Raw genomic sequence first — 20,189 nt, 5'->3', positions numbered from 1 at the left:
CTAGTACTCCATAAGCCAGGGTTGTTGATAGTTTTTGAATTTGAATTATTTTTTTCTCTTCCCTGTGTGCCAGGTCAGAAGTTGATTGCTGGGAGCCCCTTTACTACTTTATTATAGCATTTTACTGTCCCAAAACAAAGTTAAAATGAACAGTCCTCACAAGATAGTTATGCAGGGCCTAATTTAAGAATAATTACTCAAAATCAACTCAAAATGGATTAAGGAATTGAATGTAAGACCTGAAACTATAAAATTCATAGAAGAAAGCATGGGGTGTAACCTCTTGACATCAGTATTAGCAATGAGTTTTTAGATTTGTCAGCAAATCAAATTTTGGTAACAAACCAAAAATAAACAAGTGGAATATTGAACTAAAAAGGTGCTCAGCAAAGGGAACCATCAACAAAATGAGGTCAACTTGTGGAGTAAGAAAATATTTGCAAACCACATATCTGCATATCCAATAAGGGGTTAATATCAAAATATACAAGGAACTCCTACAATTCAATAGCAAACCCCCCCACTGATAACCCAATTAAAAAATGGGCTAATGACCTGAATAGACATATTCCCAAAGAAGACATACAAATGGCTAACAATACATAAAAAGATGCTCAACATCACTAATAATAAAGGAAATGCAAATCAAAGCACAATGAGATACCATACCTGTAAGGTGATTACTATTAGAAAACTCAAGGGATAAATGCTGCCACGGATGTGGAGAAATAGCAACCCTGTGCACTGTTCGTGGGAATGTAAACTGGTGCAGCCACTATGGAAAATAGTACAGAGGTTTCTAAAAAAATTAAAAGTAGAACTACCGTATGATCCAGCAGTCTCACTATTGGGTATATATTCCAATGGTTACAGAATCATTATCTTGAACTGATACTTGTATCCCCATGTTCATTGCAGCATTATTCACAATACCCAACGTATGGAAACCACCTGTGTTGATCAATGGATGAACAGAACAAGAAAATGGGAAAGCCATATATGCAATGGAATGTTATTCAGTCTTATAAAAGAAGGAAATCCTGTCATTTGCAACAACATGAATAAACCTCAAGGGCATTATACTAAGTGAAATAAGCCAGACAGAGAAAGAGAAATGCTGCATGGTATCACTTACATGTAGAATCTTTAGGAAAAAGAAAAAAGCCAAACTCATAGAAAGTAGAAAAGAGATTGTCAGGGGCTGCAAGTAGAGGAAAAAGGCAGGGGAGGGTCAGAGAGGGAGACACAGAATCCAAAGTGGGCTCCAGGCTCTGAGCTGTCAGCTCAGAGCCTGATGTGGGGCTTGAACCCATGAACTGCAAGCCCATGACCTGAGCCAAAGTCGGACACTCACCTGAGCCATCCAGTCACTCCCCCAAATTTTTTAAATTTATTTTTGAGAGGGGGGTAAGGGCATAGACACACACACACACACACACACACAGAATCTGAAGCAGGCTCCAGGCTCTGAGCTGTCAGCACAGAGCCTGACGCAGGGCTCGGACTCAGGAACTGAGATCATGACCTGAGCCGAAGTCGGTTGCTCAACCAACTGAGCCACCCAGGAGCCCCAGCTGTTGGTATTTTGATAGGAATTGCATCAAATGTGTAGAATGCTTTGGGTGTTATAGACATTTTAACAATATTTGCATTTCCAGTCGATGAGCATGGAATTTCTTCCCATTTTTTGGTGTCATCTTCACTTTCTTTCATCAATGTTTTACGTTTTCAGAGTACAGGTCTTTAATCTCCTTTGTTAAGTTTATTCCTAGATATTTTATTATTTTGGGTGCTATTTTAAGTCAGATTATTTTCTTAGTTTTTCTTTCTGCTTCATTTTTAATGTATAGAAATGCAACAGATTTTTGTATATTGATTTTGTATCCTACGGTTTTACTGAATTAATTTGTTCTAGTAGATTTTTGAAGTCTTTCAGGTTTTTTATATCTACTGTTATGTCACCAGCAAATAGTGACACTTTTATTTCTTCCTGGTCTATTTGGATGACTTTTATTTATTTTTTATTTTTATTTTTTATCTGATTGCTGTGGCTAGGACTTCCAGTACTATATTGAATAAAGGTGGTGAGAGACACCTGGGTGGCACAGTCAGTTAAGCGTCTGACTTCAGCTCAGGCCATGATCTCTTGGTCTGTGGGCTTGAGCCCCATGTTGGGCTCTGTGCTGACAGCTCAGAGCCTGGAGCCTGTTTCAGATTCAGTGTCTCCCTCTCTCTCTGCCCACCCTGCCCACTCTCTCTCTCTTTCTTTCTCTCTCTCTCAAAAATAAGTAAACATTAAAAAAATTTTTTTAAAGTGGTGAGAGTGGACATCTTTGTCTCATTCCTGACCTTAGGGGAAAAGCTCTTAGTGTTTTGCCATTGTGTATGCTGTTAGCTTTGGGTTTTCCATTTATGGCCTATATCATATTGAGGTATGTTCCCTCTAAACCTACCTTAATGAGAGTTTTTATCCTTCCTCTTATTTACGTGATGTATCATGGTGATTGATTCACAATTATTGAACCACATTTGTATGCTGGGAATAAATCCCACTTGATTATGGTGAATAATTTTTTAAAATGTAGCATTGGATTTGGTTTGCTAATGTTTTGTTGAGGTCTTTTGCATCTATGTTCATCAGCGATATTATCCTGTAGTTCTCTTTTTTTGTAGTGTCTTTATCTGGTTTTGGTAACAGGATAATGTTTTATTCATAGAATGAATTTAGAAGCTTTCCTTCCTCTCTTGTTTCTTAGAATATTTTGATATATTTGAATTCTTGCTGTTTAGTTTTTGGCATGTCTATTGCTGGTTTTTGATTTGTGGTTACCATCAGGTATGTATATTACATCGTATGCATGTCCAGTCTATATAAAGTTGATGGTTGTGTAAGTTTGAACCCATTCTAAAAGCACTATATTTTCCCCCTACCCTCCCCACCTGCCCCATGTTTCAGGTATATGGTACATTCTTTACATCCTTTTATTTTGTGAATCCCTTGACTGATTTTTATACATATACTTAATTTTACTGCTTTTGTGCTTCTTACTTTTCTTACTTCTGTTTATGGTGTTTCCTTTCCCCTCAAAGAGTCTCCTTTAATATTTCTTATAGGGCTGGTTTTGTGGTGATGAATTCCTTTAACTTTTGTTTGGGGAACTCTTTATCTCTTCTTCTATTCTGATTGATAGCCTTGCTGGATAGAGTATTCTTGGTTAAAGGTTTTTCTTTCAGCGCTTTGTATCATGCCCCTCCATTCTGGTCTGCAAAGTTTCTGCTGAAAATTCAGCTGATAGCCTTATGGGGTTTCCCTTTTTTGTAACTTTTTTCTTTTCTCTTGCTACTTTTAAAGTTCTCTCTTTATCACTACTTTTTGCCATTAAAAAAAATTTTTTTAATGTTTATTTTTGAGACAGAGAGAGACAGAGCATGAGTGGGGGAGGGGCAAAGATAGAGGGGGAGACACAGAATCCGAAGTAGGCTCCAGGCTCTGAGCTGTCAGCACAGACACATGGGGCTCCAACTCACCAACCGCAAGATCATGACCTGAGCCGAAGTCAGTCGCTCAACCGACTGCACCACCCAGGCGCCCCTACTTTTTGCCATTTTAATTACTATGTGTCTTGTTATGGACCTCCCTGTGTTGATTTTGTTGGGGACTCTGCGACTCCAGGATCTGGATTTCTGTTTTCAGTTCTACAGATTCGGGACGTTTTCAGCTTTTATTTCTTTAGATAGATTTTTGTACCGTTTTCTCTCTCTCTTCTGGGATCCCTACAATGTGAATATTATTACCTTTGGAGGTGTCAGTAAGTTCCCTAAGTCTGTTTTCACTTTTTATTACATTTTTCTTTCTTTCCTGTTCAGCTTGATTGCTTTCCATTACTCTGTCCTCCAGGTCACTAATCTGTTCTTCTGCTTCCTCTAGTCTACTATTCATTCCCTCTAGTGTATTTTCAATTTCAGTTATTGAGTTCTTTATCTCTGATTTTTAAAAAATGTTTTCTGGGGCGCCTGGGTGGCTCAGTCAGTTGAGCGTCTGACTTCAGCTCAGGTCGTGATCTCACGGTTGGTGGGTTCAAGTCCCATGTCGGGCTCTGTACTGACAGCTCAGAGCCTGGAGCTGTTTCAGATTCTGTGTCTCCCTCTCTCTCTCTCTGCCTTCCCCCACCATCACCCCCTCAAAAATAAATAAACGTTAAGAAATTTTAAATTGTTTTCTGTCTCTTTGTTGAGGATCTCATTGGGATCTTCCATTCTTTTCTCAGGTCCAGTAAGTAACTTCATGACCCTTACTTTAAATTCTCTATCAGGCATATTACTTATCACCATTTTGTTTAGCTCCCCTGCTGTCAATTTGGGACATATTCCTCAATCTCCTCATTTTATGTAACTCTCTCTGTCAGGAAAGTTAGCTATGACTCCTGATCCTGAAAGTCATGGCTTTATGAAGAAGAGGTCTTGTAGTGTCCTGCAGTACAAAGTCCATTTTTCATCAGAACCTGACATTTCAGGGGTGTCTCCTGTGCGTATTGTGTGAATCTTACTGTTGTGGCTGAGCTATGTTTGCCTTCTGTCCAGTCATCTGAAAGGCTCTCTTTGCCTGTTGAGGGCAGGGCTTGGTCCTTGTGTTGTTAGTGGGCCAGTCTGTGGCTGACTTGGGCTTGAGTTGAGTCAGACCAGGTGTTTTCCAGAATTGCAGTAGCACAGAACTGCAGGCTGATCTCTCAGTGTTGTCCTCTGAGAAGTTTTCATTGGTGGGCAGGGCCTGCAGCCAGACCTGATGTCTGTCCCCAGCTCACTGCTGGGTTTTCAGTCGGACTGGTGTGTGTGGTTATTATCCCTTCTCTTCACAGCAAGCAGCACTGTGGCGTGGTTCTGGCTTCTGTCAGTTCTGCTTGCACAATGCCAGACTTGTGACATCGCTTTGGATGGACTCCTGTCAACGTATATTAGAGGCGGCAGGTCTGCAGGAGAATGTGGGGGCAGGGTGTACGGTGCCAACAAGGTCCATGCAGGCTTGCTTCGGTAGAGGGTCTGCAGTTACCTGCAAAAACTCCTGTTGAGGCCAGGATGGAGGTGGAGCACAGGGGCCAGAAGAACACAGGGCAGGGCTTGTTGTTAGCAAGCTATGTGGATAGTCTTCACACTGTGCTGGTTCCTGTAGCTGTGCCCACAGGTGTCTGTCTCTGCTGGAGGGCAAGGGAGGGAAATGGTGCCCACCAGGTCTTTTGTCTTAGAGAAGTCTCCTAAAGATCACTGCCCCTTCAGCACATGCTCTTATATTAATAAACACCTCCCTCCCACTAGCCTGGGCATTTTTTTTTTCAACGTTTATTTATTTTTGGGACAGAGAGAGACAGAGCATGAACGGGGGAGGGGCAGAGAGAGAGGGAGACACAGAATCCGAAACAGGCTCCAGGCTCTGAGCCATCAGCCCAGAGCCCGACGCGGGGCTCGAACTCACGGACCGCGAGATCGTGACCTGGCTGAAGTCGGACGCTCAACCGACTGCGCCACCCAGGCGCCCCAACCTAGGCATTTTTCATACTGATGCCCATATATTCTATCTCAGAGGGGCTGTTTGTTGTGCTGTCTCTTTAAGGGTGGCAACTCAGTTTCCTTTCATTCTGTGGCTCTCCTACACCTAAGCCCACTGATTTTTAAAGTTCCAGATAGTAAGAAGTCACAGTTAGGCATCTCTGGTTTTCAAAGCCAAAGGTTATGGGGATGCGTCTTCCCAGCGCACGTCTCCCATGTCTGTGGTTTCTGGTATGGGGTCTGCGCCTCTCCATTCTCTGTGCCTGCAGTGTCCCTCGTGTGGGTAGTCCCACAGGCCACTTTGTCTCTTGACCACATCTCTGCCTTTCCTACTTTCTTCAATGTGGCTTCTTCTCTACATTGAGCTGTGGAGTCTGTTTTGCCAGTCTTTGGGTCATTTTTTGGATTATTTACACTGATGTGTGTGTTATCCAGGTGTATCCATGGGACAGAGTGAGCCTAGCATCCTCCTACTTCACCGTCTTGCCTGGAAGTCGAAGACTTGTGGTATTACTAAAATTTTGATCCAAAACATGATCTCTATATTGATTTTTACTGTCTGGAACTGATTATAGAGACAGATTTGTACACCTTTCCTCTTTTGATAGATGTGCTGATGTATGGTTTCAGACTGGCATAATTTTTTTCTTTTTCTTTAAATTCCAGTTAGCTAACATCGTGTCGTATTAGATTCTGGTGTACAGATAGTGATTCAGCACTTCAATACAACACCCGGTGCTCATCACAAGTACACTCCTTAATCCCCATCACCTGTTTAACCCATCCCCTGCCCTCCTCCCCCCTGGTAACCATGCTTGTTCTCTATAGTTAAGAGTCTGTTTCTTATTTTGCCTTTTTTTCCCTCTGCTGATTTGTTTTGTTTCTTAAATTCTACATATGAATGAAATCATATTGTATTTTTCTTTCTCTGACTGACTTATGTCACTTAGCTTAATACTCTAGCTCCATCCATGTCATTGTAAATGGCAAGATTTCATTCTTTGGTGTGGCTAATATTCCATTCTGTATATATACAATGGATCTTCTTTATCTGTTCATCAATTGATGGACACTTGGGCTGTTTCCATAATTTGGCTATTGTGGATAATGCTGCTATAAACATTGGGATGCATGTATCCCTTAGAATCAGTATTTTTGTATCCTTTGGGTAAATACCTAGGAGCGCAATTTCTGGATTATAGGGTAGTTCTGTTTTACTTTTTGAGAAAACCGCATACTGTTTTCCACAGTAGCTGCTCCAGTTCGTATTCCCACCAACAGTGTAAGAGGGTTCCCCTTTCTCCACATTCTTGCCAACACCTGTTGTTTCTTGTGTTGTTAATTTTAGCCATTCTGGCTGGGGTGAGGTGCTTTCTAATTGTTGATTTGATTTGTATGTCCCTGATGATGAGTGATGGTTTCTGTTAGCCATGTGTAATTCTGTGGAAAAATGTCTATTCATGTCTTCTGCCTATTTTTAAATTGGATTATTCTTTTTTGGGGTGTTGAATTTTATAAGATCTTTATATATTTTGGATACTAACCTTTTATCTGACATGTCATGTGCAAGTATCTTCCCCCATTCAATAGGTCGCCTTTTAGTTTTGTTGATTGTTTCCTTGGCTGTGCCAAAGTGTTTCATTGTGATGAAGTTCCAATAGTTTAATTTTGCTTTTGTTTCCCTTGCCTCAGGAGACATATCTAGAAAGAAATTGCTATAGCTGATGTGTAAGAGGTTACTACCTGTGTTTTCCTCTAGATTTTTGTGATTTCACATCTCACATTTATGTCTTTAGCCCATTTGGAATTTCTTTTTGTGTATGGTGTAAGAAAGTGGTCCAGTTTAATTTTTTTTTTTTTTTTGCACGTTGCTGTCCAGTTTTCCCAACACTATTTGTTGAAGGGACTTTTTACCATTTTATATTCTTTCTTGCTTTGTCAAAGTTGAATTGACCATACAGTTGTGGATTGATTTCTGGGTTTTCTATTCTGTTCCATTGATGTATATGTGTTTTTGAGCCAGTACCATACTCTTTTGATCACTACAGCTTTGTAATATGACTTGAAGTCTGGAATTATGATACCTCCAGCTTTGCTTTTCTTTTTCAAGACTCCTTGGCTATTTCAGGGTCTTTCCTGGTTCCACACACATTTTAGGATTGTTTGTTCTAGAGCTGTGAAAAATACTGTTGGTATTTTGATATGGATTGCATTAAGTGTGTACATTGCTTTGGGTAGTATAGACATTTTAACAATATTCTTCCAATCCTTTAGCATGGAATGGAATATATTACATACATTTCATGTAATGTATGAGGTCTGAATAAAGTGTTTCTACAGGTTTGGTTACAATTTTGCTTTTAGCTTTTAATTTTTCAGAATTAGTACATTTCCCATGATGAAAAATTGCTGATAAAAAGACTTCCTAATATCTCATTGATCATATAATAACTACCATAAGAAATATGTAAGATTGAACATGGTACACAACATGTTTCAGTTCCTTTCCACAAATAATAATCATGATGGCTAACACCAAATATTTATTATGCAACAGGTACTATTCTAAGCATTTTAGGTTTATTAGCCCATTTGGTATTCATAATCATGGTACAAGGTAGGAGCTCTGTCACTATTTTATGATGCATTCATGTAATATCACAAAACATACTAATATATTTCTACAGAGATAAAAGATTTGGAATAATAAAGACTAAACTAATTATGTGGTTACCTCTGGAGAATGTGCAGGGATTTGGGTAGGCATGAAACAGGAATTTAGGAATCTGTCATGTTTAAACCCTTTTCACAGTACAATATATTTGTACATTTAGAAAAATTAGTTTTCTCAAATAAAAAGGTAAGCGTACAAAGACATATCTAGAAAAATGTTGATATAATACATTGTTCATGAGCTTGCCAAATTGAGAGCAAATTAGCAAATTTATTTGGTAAATACAATTCTATGGGGAATCCTATGTTGCCATTTAAACACAATGAAAGATTTAAACTACTGACATGAAAATTTCTTTGGCATGCGAATGGCAAGTGATAGTATAGTTATAGCATATTAATATTTCCTAAGAACAAAAGTTGGAACGATTTGATCCAATTATTTGACAGTAGTTTGTTCTGGTTGATAGAATTGTAAGTTACATTTTTTCTTATGTTTCTCTATGTTTCCAGAAGTTTTGTGGTATTACTTTTATATAAGAAAATAAAGCTCTCTTTTAAAACAAAGAGATATAAATCTTTCAGTTATTTAAAAATTTTAAATTCAGGTAATGAAATAATGAGAGCAAGTAGAGATATTTAGGACCAAAGGAATAAAAAAGAGGGTCCCTAGGCATATGACTAATATAAATAAGAATATACATATTAACAAGAGGCCATATACACATTTGAGATAAATAATAATTACATGGTGCTGAGATAAGAATTTGAGGGAAAATAATTTAGGAACTTATATTTTGGGGTACAATTTGAAATGGTTTCAAATGTTAGATCTAAATTAAAATTATAGACATCACTGTGTAGAGATAAATTCCCAGGGTTACCCTGACATATGAACTTTGTAATATTTATAGTAATATTATAAATTTAAAAATGTGGCTTTTCTAATGCCAGATAAGTTGGGGCTATTGATGTTTTTCAACATTTATTAGTTCTTAGGATGTTTCCACTGCTTGAATTTTCTTCAGTTGTGTAAATTCTGAACCAGGAAAACATTTTGTACACAGTTCTTCCATTTATTGGGTTAATTAGCATTATGAATTCTCAGATGTTGAATAAAGCTTTAACTCCTAGTGAAGGCCTTCCCACAATTCTTGCAGCCATACTGTTTCTCACCTGTGTACGTTTTCTTATGTACAGTGAAGTTTGAGTGATAACTAAAGGCTTTCCCACATTCTTTACAATCATAGGGCTTCGTGAAATCTCTGATGTTGAGAAGGGTTTGAGCTACAACTAAAGGTGTTTGGTTTCTCATCAGTATGAATTCTCTCATGTTGAATAAGGCTTGACCTCCTAGTAGAGGCCTTTCCACACTGTTTACATTCATAAGTTTTTTCACCAGTATGAATTATCTGATGCTGAACAAGTTTTGAGTTCTTATTAAAAGCCTTCCCACATTTATTACATTCACAGGGTTTCTCACTAACATGAGTTCTCTGATGTTTGGTAAGATAGAAACTCCAAGAAAATGTCTTTCTACATTCCTCACATTCATATGTTTTCTTACCAGTATGAATTTTCTGATGTTGGGAAAGATATGAGCTAGTTCTAAAAGCCTTTCCACATTCCTTAAATTCATAAGGTTTCTCACTAGTATGAATTCTTTGATGTGGAGAAAAGTGTGAGATCCAACTAAAAGCCTTGCCACACTGTCTACATTCATAAGGTTTCTCACCAGTATGAATTATCATAAAAGATCAGAGCCAAAGTGAAAAGATTTTCCACATTTCTTACATTCATGAGATTTTTCACCAATGTATATTTTCTGATGTTTATTAAATGCTCAACTGTAACTTAAAGGTCTTCCCACATTCCTTACATACATAGGGTTTCTCACCAGTATGAACCTCTGGTGTAGAGTAAGTTGTGAGCTACCACTAAAAGGCTTCCCACGTTCATTACATTCATATGATTTCTCTTCGTTTTCAATTTATTTTGTGTGTAGAGTAAGAGGTACATGCTGATTAAAAGTAGGTACAACTTCATGTGCGATTATTAGTTGGCTGAAATACACCTCCTGTTGTGACTCTTGCCTTTTAAATTGATCTCCCAAACATCTCTGACACTGGAGTTTGGCATTCTAATTCTTTCCTTTAGTCCAACTGAAATGTTTTTACATTACTAATTTCTTTCCTTAAGGATGGTTTCTTGGTCAGAGACTTTGATGCTTTATTTGAAATAAAATAAATATCAAACATTTGCTTTTTTTCTATTCAGGGAGAAGTAAAAGTTCTATAGTAGCAGAAGTACAGGTAAACCAAAAATGTTTTCAAATAAAGTTCTAATAGTCAATGGGTAAGACACTACTAAAATATAGCGATGAATTTCAGAAAATGAAAAAGAGATGGAAGAAAGTCCAAATAAAAAGATGAGGAAAATGGCTAAGGAAAAAGATATTATTAATGATTCTCGAGAGAATATATGTCTCAGAATTATTTGGGAAGCTTGGTAAATATATATTGTCCTGGGTGATCATCCAAATTGAAGGAAGGAAGGTTAATTATATTTCTATACGTATTCTATCTATATAATCTACACTATATAATTCTACACTATATAATCTAAAAGGGGAGAAATATTGTATCTCAGAAGATAATGTGAGAATTAAGTATAATAAGATGATCTTTTTGAAGTAAAAGGAGTACAGAGAGCTTGCTAAGTAATATATTGGAAATTATCTGAAAGTAGGGTAAAAGAAGATAGAAATCTTGATTGGTTATAACCTAAAGAAAAACGTCAAACAAGTCAGGTATGAATTGAGTTAGAGAAGACTTATGTGGCTGTGCTGAAATATGTTGTGGGAATCTCAATGAAAATACTGTTTGGGAAGTCCATGAAACATAAACTTACTGGAGGGAATATTGCTCAGCAAAGGTTACAGTGGTGACAGACTGAGGGGTAAAGTCAGCTCTAAGTTCAGATAAATGGAAAAAGAATAGAATGGGTAACAACGTGCTCTTGTGGTAAAAAATAGAAGACTAGGTTACATTTGTACCCCAACAATGAAATACCAGCTTAAATTTTGGGACAAATCACCATATCACTCTAAGCCCTTGTACAATGAAGGATTAACCTCTTTTTTTTTTTTTAATTTTTTTAACGTTTTATTTATTTTTGAGACAGAGAGAGACAGAGCACGAACGGGGGAGGGTCAGAGAGAGGGAGACACAGAATCTAAAACAGGCTCCAGGCTCTGAGCTGTCAGCACAGAGCCTGACGCGGGGCTTGAACTCACGGACCGCGAGATCATGACCTGAGCCGAAGTCGGCCGCTTAACCGACTGAGCCACCCAGGCGCCCCAGGATTAACCTCTTTTAAAGAAAGGTTTGGTCACTGACCAGGTTCTGGTAGGTAACCTCTAAAGCCTTGGCATACACTGTGATAAGATTGTCTTTGTTTACTTAGAGGCCTTCTGTGGGCCACACAAGATAATCTATGCTAATAATATGATTTATGATGCAAGCCTTGGGCCATACACTGTCAACTTGGGTCTGAAGGGGCTGGAGACTGAGGGCAGCCACATGGCAATTAGCAACACCTACATGACCAAAACCGAGTAAAAACCTTGGACACAAAATCTCAGGTGAGCCTGACTGGCAATACTCCATGTGTGGTGTTATTCATTGTTGTTGGGAAATGTAAGTGCTGTCCACATGACTCCACCAAAAGAGGACAATTAGGAGCTCATTCCTGACCTCTCCTGGATCCCCTGCTATGTACCACTTCCCTGATTTAATCTTAAATTGTGATAAATGGTGAATGTGAGTACAATAACTTTTCTGAAATCTGAGTTATTCCAGTGACTCATTGAATCTGAGGTGGTCTTGGGGATCTATGACTGGTGTCAGAAGTGGTGTCAGAATGGTGTCAGAATGCTTTTTCAAGCATTGAGTCTAGTTCACTGAAACATGGCAAAAGCACTGTTTGGAAAAAGGAAGGACAAGAGTGTCTATAGGGGCAGGGGGTTAAACTTAGATTCCTGGGTGATCATCTAGTTACTATGGTATAAAACTGCAATTGTGCTGCAATCAGTTACTTAAGGTAAAAGTTACCAGTGGAATTTAGAAATGATAGCTTCAACTCCTGAAGCGTTGGCTCACTGGATACATAAGAAAAAACAAAATAAAAATAAACAAGCTCTAGGGATGCCTGGGCGACTCAGTTGGTTAAGCATCTGACTCTCGATTTCAGCTCAGGTCATGATCTCACAGTTCATGAGTTTGAGCCTCCACATTGGGCTCTATGCTGACAGCATGGAGCCTGGTTGGGATTCTCTCTCCCTCCCTCCCTCCCTCCCTCTCCCTCCCTCTCCCTCCCTCCCCACTTGGGCTCTCTCTCTCCCTCAAAAATAAATAAACAATAAAAAAGAAACAAGCTAAATACACAATTCATTGGTTATTGTTACCTGCAATCTGGGCTAAGCTTGTATTTCATCCATTCTGATGTACAGTCACAGGGCTGCTACCAAAGGAAAAAATTATGCTGAAATAATAGATAGCTAAGATCATTACAGTGAGTTATAGGAGAGTGAGGAAAGGTAAAAATTAAGAGTCAAGGGACTCATATCAGGGTATAAATCTTTAAACAATTTTTAAGAAATAAGGATAAAGCAGAAAAATGACAGAAGCAAAACAAAGGTCTTAATGCAGCAGTATTGTAGGTGGGGTGGATTAGCAGAAGACTGTGCTGTCTCTTAACACTGAAGGACACTTAACAAATCTGCTGCATTTATCCTGTTTCAAAAGAACCTAAAAAACTGCAAGGCAAAGATAACAGTGGGAAACCTGTCTTTGAATTGCCTGGGAACATCAAACTAATCAGTATGGGAGTCTGGGTGGCTCAGTCAGTTGAGCATCAACTTTGGCTTAGGTCATGATCTCTCGGTCTGTGAGTTCGAGCCCCGCATCGTGCTCTGTGCTGACAGCTCAGAGCCTGGAGCCTGCTTCGGATTCTGTGTCTCCCTCTCTCGCTGCCCCTCCCCCACTCATGCTCTGTCTCTCTCTCTCTCTCTCTGTCAAAAATAAATAAACATTAAAAAAAAAAAAGAATTGACAAAAGGGCCAAGGAAATGCAAAGACACATGAAAATGTCTGGGTTCAATGGCCAGTGGATGAAGAAGAAACTTTTCTGAGACTCTGATATGGGAATCCAATGTGACATTATTGAAAATCTTTACATTAGGTGAAGTCCCTTTGGGGATATTTAGACTGAGAAAATATTAGGATGAAATAGTTAATAGAATTAATTTGAAAGTTTGGATGGAAATTTGAATGAACAAAATTTATGTTAAGTGGTTATAACTCCTCTACCTGAATGTATGACAAGAATGGACATTATATTTGTCTAGGAATACTTCCCTTACCTAGTGTAAAAGAGAAGGTATATAAGGACTGTTTAGCCAATATTGAGTAGACATTCTAAATGGAAACGAACAGAAGTGCCAAAGCTGAAACAGGTTGCTAATTTGAAATAGATAACCTGGTGGACAAAAAGAGATTACCACTTTAATGCCCTGTTAGAAGCTGGAGTGGTGGTACTAACATTCTTTCTAAAGCTCTGTGTGGATTATAGACTATGCCTTATTTTAAAGCCATTGAGAACCACCTAGTAGCAAGCAGTCAGGTTTTGTATGAGAACATTTCCAGATATTGTAATATAAGACACATCGCTTGAGAGACTCTTACTAGCTTGCTGTACTAAAACTTACCCTATGACTAAGGAAAATAAAACTCTTGAATCCTGAAATATTCATAATGCCTTTGAGCAATTTGATTATGACCTATACTGATTTTTTAAAAGTGTTTCTTGTGCTATCAGCTCATGAAGATTGTTGGATCTATTTTTGTAAATTGTCATTATTCAAAAAAATTTCTGCTTCTACCCTTTTTTGGGGGGGGGCTCCAAATACTCGTATTTTAGGCTGCTTGAAGTTATCTCATGGCTCACTAATGCTCTTTTTTTTAAATAGAATTTTTCTCCTTCATATTAGATAAGTTTCCATTTCTTTGCTTTCAGGTTCACTAATGTTTTCATCTACAGTGTCTAATCTGCCATTATCTTCATCAATTGTATTTTTCAACTCAAACATTTTAGTTTACAACTCTGGAAATTGAATTTGAGTACCTAAAAATGTATTGTATGTCTGTCTCTACTTAAGTTTTGAACATTTGGAATATAGTTATCATTTGCTTAATATTTTCTGCTAATACTAATATTGTCATTTCTGGGTTAATTTTGATTAAAAAAATTCTCATCATTGTGCTCCCCCCCCACCCCCGCTTCTTTCCATGTGTAGTAATCTTTGATTGAACACTACACATTGTGTTTTACCTTGATCGCTGGATTTTGTATTCCTCTAAATATTCTTGAGCTTTGTTCTGGGATTAAGTTACTTGAAAATAGTTTGATCCTTTCAGGTCTTCTTTTTATGGTTTGTTAGGAGAATCCAGAACATTACTACTGTTTTTACTGACCAGTCCCATCCCCACTATTAAAGCAAGACATTGCTGAATAGCCTAACCAATACATCATGAATTGTGAGCTCTTTCAATCTGACTGGTGGGAGCAGGTATTGTTCCTTGCCTTGTGTGCGTGCTGCACATGGTTCCCTTCAAAAGTTTGAATGTTTTTTGTTTTGTTTTGCTAGTGTCCAGTAATTTCCCATGTGTGATTAGTACTCTGCTGAATACTCATAGGTGACCTCTGAAGATGTTAGAATTCCCTCATTCTAGGTCTCTTTCTTCTTTAGTACTCCCCTGGACAGTTGTTGCCTTGATTACCCCTGAGTGTCAGCGATATCGCCTCAACTCAAGGAGTCTGTCAAGCTCTGTCTCACTTATTTTCTGTGCGGTGTACTATAATCTGTCGTAAGGCAGTAAAATGGGGGGGAATAATAGGGTTTTGCTTCCTGTCCCTCACCTCATGAATCACTGTTCTTCATTGCCTGATATACAGGAATATTCCTGAAAAATCATCTTCCTCCCTCCCTTTTTCTTCCTTTCCTTCTTTTCTTTTCCTTTCTTCCTTCCCTCCTTTCTTTCATTTATTTTAATGTTTGTTTATTTTTTTTACTTCCTATAATTTATTTTTTTTTTATAATTTACATCCAAGTTAGTCAGCACATGGTGCAGCAATGATTTCAGGAGTAGATTCCTTAAGCCCCATACTCATTTAGCCCATCCCACCTCCTACAGACCCTCCAGCAACCCTCTGTTCTCTATATTTAAAAGTCTCATATGTTTTGTCCCCCTCCCTGTTTTTATATTATTTTTGCTTCGCTTCCCTTATGTTCATCTGTTTTGTCTCTTAAAGTTCTCATATGAGCGTAGTCATATGATATTTGTCTTTCTCTGACTAATTTCACTTAGCATAATACCCTCTAGTTCCATCCATGTGTTGCAAATGGCAAGATTTCATTCTTTTTGATTGCCAAGTAATACTCAATTGTATATATATACCACATCTTCTTTATCCATTCATCCATCAATGGACATTTGGGCTCTTTCCATACTTTGGCTATTATTGATAGTGCTGCTATAAACATTGGGGTGCATGTGCCCCTTTGAAACAGCATACCTGTATCCCTTGGGTAAACACCTCGTAGTACAATTGCTGGGTCATAGGATAGTTTTATTTTTAATTTTTTGAGGAACCTTCTTACTGTTTCCAGGGTGGCTTTTATTTCTGATTTTTTGAGGAACCTCCATACTGTTTCCAGAGTGGCTGCATCAGTTTGTATTCCCACCAGCAGTGCAAAAGATATCCTCCTCCTCCACGTCCTCGCCAACATCTATTGTTGCCTGTTGTCGCCAACATCTGTTAATGTTAGCTAGTCTGACAGGTGTGAGGTGGTATCTCATAGTGGTTTTGATTTGTATTTCCCTGGTGATGAGTGATGTTGAGCATTTTTTCATGTGTCGGTTGGCCATCTGGATGTCTTCTTTGGAGAAGTGTCTATTCATGTCTTTTGCCCATTTATTCATTGGATTATTTACTTTTTGGGTGTTGAGTTTGATAAGTTCTCTATAAATTTTGGATATTAACCCTTTATCTGATGTGTCGTTTGCAATTATCTTCTCCAATTCCGTTGATTGCCTTTTAGTTTTGCTGATTGTTTCCTTTGCTGTGCAGAAGACTTTTATTTTGTTGAGGTCCCAATAGTTCATTTTTGCTTTTGTTTCCCTTGCCTCCAGAGATGTGTTGAGTAAGGGTTGCTGCGGCCAAGATCAAAGAGGTTTTGCCTGTTTTCTCCTCGAGGATTTTGATGGCTTCCTGTCTGACATTGAGGTCTTTCATCCATTTTGAGTTTTTGTGTATGGTGTGAGGAAGTGGTCCAGGTCCATTCTTCTGCATGTCACTGTCCAGTGTTCCCAGCACCACTTGCTGAAGAGACTGACCTTATTCCATTGGATATTCTTTCCTACTTTGTCAAAGATTAGTTGGCCGTACGTCTGTGGGTCCATTTCTGGGTTCTTTATTCTGTTCCATTGACTGAGTGTCTGTTCTTGTTCCAGTACCGTACTGTCTTGATGATGACAACTTTGTAGTATAGCTTGAAGTCTGGGATTGTGATGCCTCCAGCTTTGGTTTTCTTTTTCAAGATTGCTTTGGCTATTCGGGGTCTTTTCTGGTTCCATACAAGTTTTAGGATTATTTGTTCTAGCTCTGTGAGGAATGCTGGTGTTATTTTCATAGGGATTGCATTGAATATGTAGATTGCTTTGGGTAGGATTGACATTTTAATAATATTTGTTCTTCCAATCCATGAGCATGGGATATTTTCCCACTTTTTTTGTGTCATCTTCAATGTCTTTCATAAGCTTTCTATAGTTTTCAGTATATAGATTTTTCACCTGTTTGGTTAGGTTTATTCCTAGGTATTTTATGGTTTTTGGTCATCTCATTTCTTAACAACTATTTAAAGGTTTCTACCCCGCCAGGACTACTAGTTCTCCCCTTTCTCATAAAAAATCACTCTTTCACAATTTTCTGTTGTCACCATAACTTTCTCTTTGGTAGCAGCCCTGAGGTAAACAGCTATAGCTTGGACCAGCAGATTTTGAGTTTGGCCCACACTTTTCTTATTTTCATTTTAACTTTTCCCATCAGTAGCAGCTCTGAGACTAGAGGATGTAGCTTGGTCCTGCCACAATTTAAGGCTGACCCAGCATCAGGACCTATCTCAACATTCTTCTTTACTTTTGTTTTAACTATTACAGGCCACGATAACCAAGGGACTGTATATTTGGCTTATTTCTTGTTACTTTGCATTTCTTTATGCATCCAGGGAGCCAACTCCTTCAGAGTTAGATCCATCATTTCCAAATTCCACTGATAATTCGTCTCCTGTAACTGACTGCAGTACAGCTGTAGTTCCATACTATAGGTGAACCTGTGGTCACCCAGGAATCAAAAGTTTATCATTTTTCATCCTTCATCCTTTCTCTTCTCAAACAACACATTTCACTTTGTCAGGGTCATCCTAGTAATTCCAACTTCTGACACCAACTGCAGAGTTACAACACAGTCCAAAAGACTCTCTTCACTTCTGACACCATTTGTAAATTTTGTGGGGGTGGTCCTCAAAGCCACCCTTAGTTTCCATAATTCACTAGAAGGACTTACAGAACCCACTCAAGGAGAGTTCTAATCTCAGAGCTTCTCTTTGTGGAATCACGAACAGCATTAACTCCTCTTGGCAATGTTTGTGACAATATGCACATAGTGTTGCCAACCAGGGAGGCCACCAGAGCCTTGCTGTCCAGAGTGTTTATTTGGGTTCTATGTTCAACTCTCCATGTGGCTAACCTGTGTACAGCTCTTCTGGAGGTCAAACTGATAATGCATGACTTAAAGTCCCCACAATAAATCACATTGTTAAACTTTTGGGCAGCTCCCAACCCAGAGACAGTCAGGTATGACAGTCCAAAGTCTTAGAAATTACCTCCCCCTCTCCCCACCAGAAGCCAATGGCAAAGACACACCTGTCTCTGGGCAAGGTTAAATTCTTTATTACACCACACTATTACCCTTGCTTAAAAAAATCTTCACAGCACTTAACACCATCTGATATGTTATGTATTCAATTGTTTATTATTTATTTCCTCTAATTAAAATGTATGCTTTCAGGGAATAGGAACTATGAATATTTTGTTCACTGCTGTGACCTGGAATACAATAGTTACCCAGTAAAAACCTGTTGAATAAAAAATGTGCTCTCCTAGGCCTCCCTTTTTTTCAATCTTCTCTCCCTTGTATTGGGAATACAAGACTGTATTCCCAATGCCCTCACTGCAGGCAATTGTACTCACTTCAACTCTTACTTGTTTCCGCTTATTTCCTCCAGTCCTGGCCTCCTCTGGGCTCTTAATGTGAAAATTCTCCTGTGGTAAATTCTACCTTGTAGAAGTTATTTATGTACATATTCTCAGCCATTATTAAACTATGAAATCCTTAACATTTTACACATTTTTGGAAAGTCTTGCACCCAAGAGTTTGCCTTGTGCAATTTACAGGTTTATTATGTATAGGTTAAACAATAAATTAATGAATGTGCAAACAAGTGAAACTGGTTAAACAGAAGCAAACATAGGCAGATCATTAAGTGAAGGCCAAAATAGAAATATAATACACACATACATACACACACACACCCCCCACACATACACACACACACACACCACATGCACATCACACGCACAATTTTGTGATAAAGAGCATCACTTATACAAGTCTAAAGTACAAATAAATAAGCCAAGAAGAATTTAAATACAAAATACACACACAATTACTTTCATGGGTGAGGAAGAAGTGTTAGATGATAAAAAAGGAGGTAAATTGGATTGGGTGTGTCAAGGGAGAGGAAGAACTAAAAGACACTCAATGCATCACTGTCTCCACAAGGCCTAAAAAAGCCATCTTCCAGACTCAAGGGTGTCACTTCCTCACTATAGGTGGATCGCTACCTGATGCTCCCCTTCAACATTTCCAATATTCCCTCACTTACCTGAGCACTGGCTTGTGGTTGGTGCTCTGTCATCTGTCCAGGCCTCCTGCCCTTGCTCCAGTAAGATTACAGCTGGATTAGAAATGGAAAGTCCTGCTCATGAGAAAAAAAGTTCTGGGATGTCCCAGAATTCATCCAGTCCTTTGGTCAAGAAAGAAATAGGATTATAAGAAGGACCAACCAGAGAAAAGCATATATCATGAAAAATGAATAAAATTATGTTTCCACCATAATCTATGATGTCACCTATTTCTATCTCACAAAATTCAAACTCTATGAACAGAAAGCAGAAATTCAGCTGGTTATTTGAAAGGTAATTAAATAACTCACAATGTAGGAAGCAGATTCTTAAGAGCAGATTTTGAAATTTAGAGGACAGATGTCCTTACCCACAGAGACCAGGTTACTGTAGTTTTCCAACATCGTGTCTCTGTATAAGCTCTCTGCACAGAGTTCAGACACTTCCATTCCTCTTGGGAGAAATCTACAGTCACATCACTGAACACCACCACCCTCTGAAACAGACACATGGAGAGGCAGAAGGAAACAGAGGTGAGCACAGACAAGGAAGTAGTTCTGTATAAAAGGGGAGCTGTTGTGTGCCATCAACCTTGGGATGGAGAATTCTAAGGAAACGTGTGACTGAAGCAAATGGTCTTCACATTCTGAAACATTCCATTTTCTCCATGCAGAGTTTCACATATAAAATGGGCATTTCTGTGATTCTGTGATGGGTATGTACAAAAGCAAACTGTGTGGAATCTCATAATTAAAAGAAATAGCATATATGCTCACACTCCACACGTTTCCTGGGAGAGCAACTCTTTATTTATTTATTTATTTATTTATTTATTTATTTATTTATTTATTTATTTATTTATTTTAAGTAACCTACACCTAACGTAGGGCT

General features: G+C 38.4%; 1 long non-coding RNA gene across 1 annotated transcript in view; it reads left to right on the top strand.

Annotated features, from left to right (window-relative positions):
- The window catches only part of LOC123593312, a 42,071-nt gene extending 22,559 nt beyond the window's left edge, over positions 1–19,512 (top strand). The window contains exon 4 of the long non-coding RNA XR_006710252.1: positions 19,177–19,512. This is a non-coding gene — a long non-coding RNA (uncharacterized LOC123593312). The remainder of the gene's footprint in view (positions 1–19,176) is intronic.
- Positions 19,513–20,189: the final 677 nt, after the last annotated feature.

Source organism: Leopardus geoffroyi, chromosome D4, assembly GCF_018350155.1.
Source record: "Leopardus geoffroyi isolate Oge1 chromosome D4, O.geoffroyi_Oge1_pat1.0, whole genome shotgun sequence".
In the NCBI taxonomy this organism is placed as follows: domain Eukaryota; kingdom Metazoa; phylum Chordata; class Mammalia; order Carnivora; family Felidae; genus Leopardus; species Leopardus geoffroyi.
Note: the sequence above shows the minus strand (reverse complement) of the source record. Positions and strands in the feature narration are given on the sequence as shown.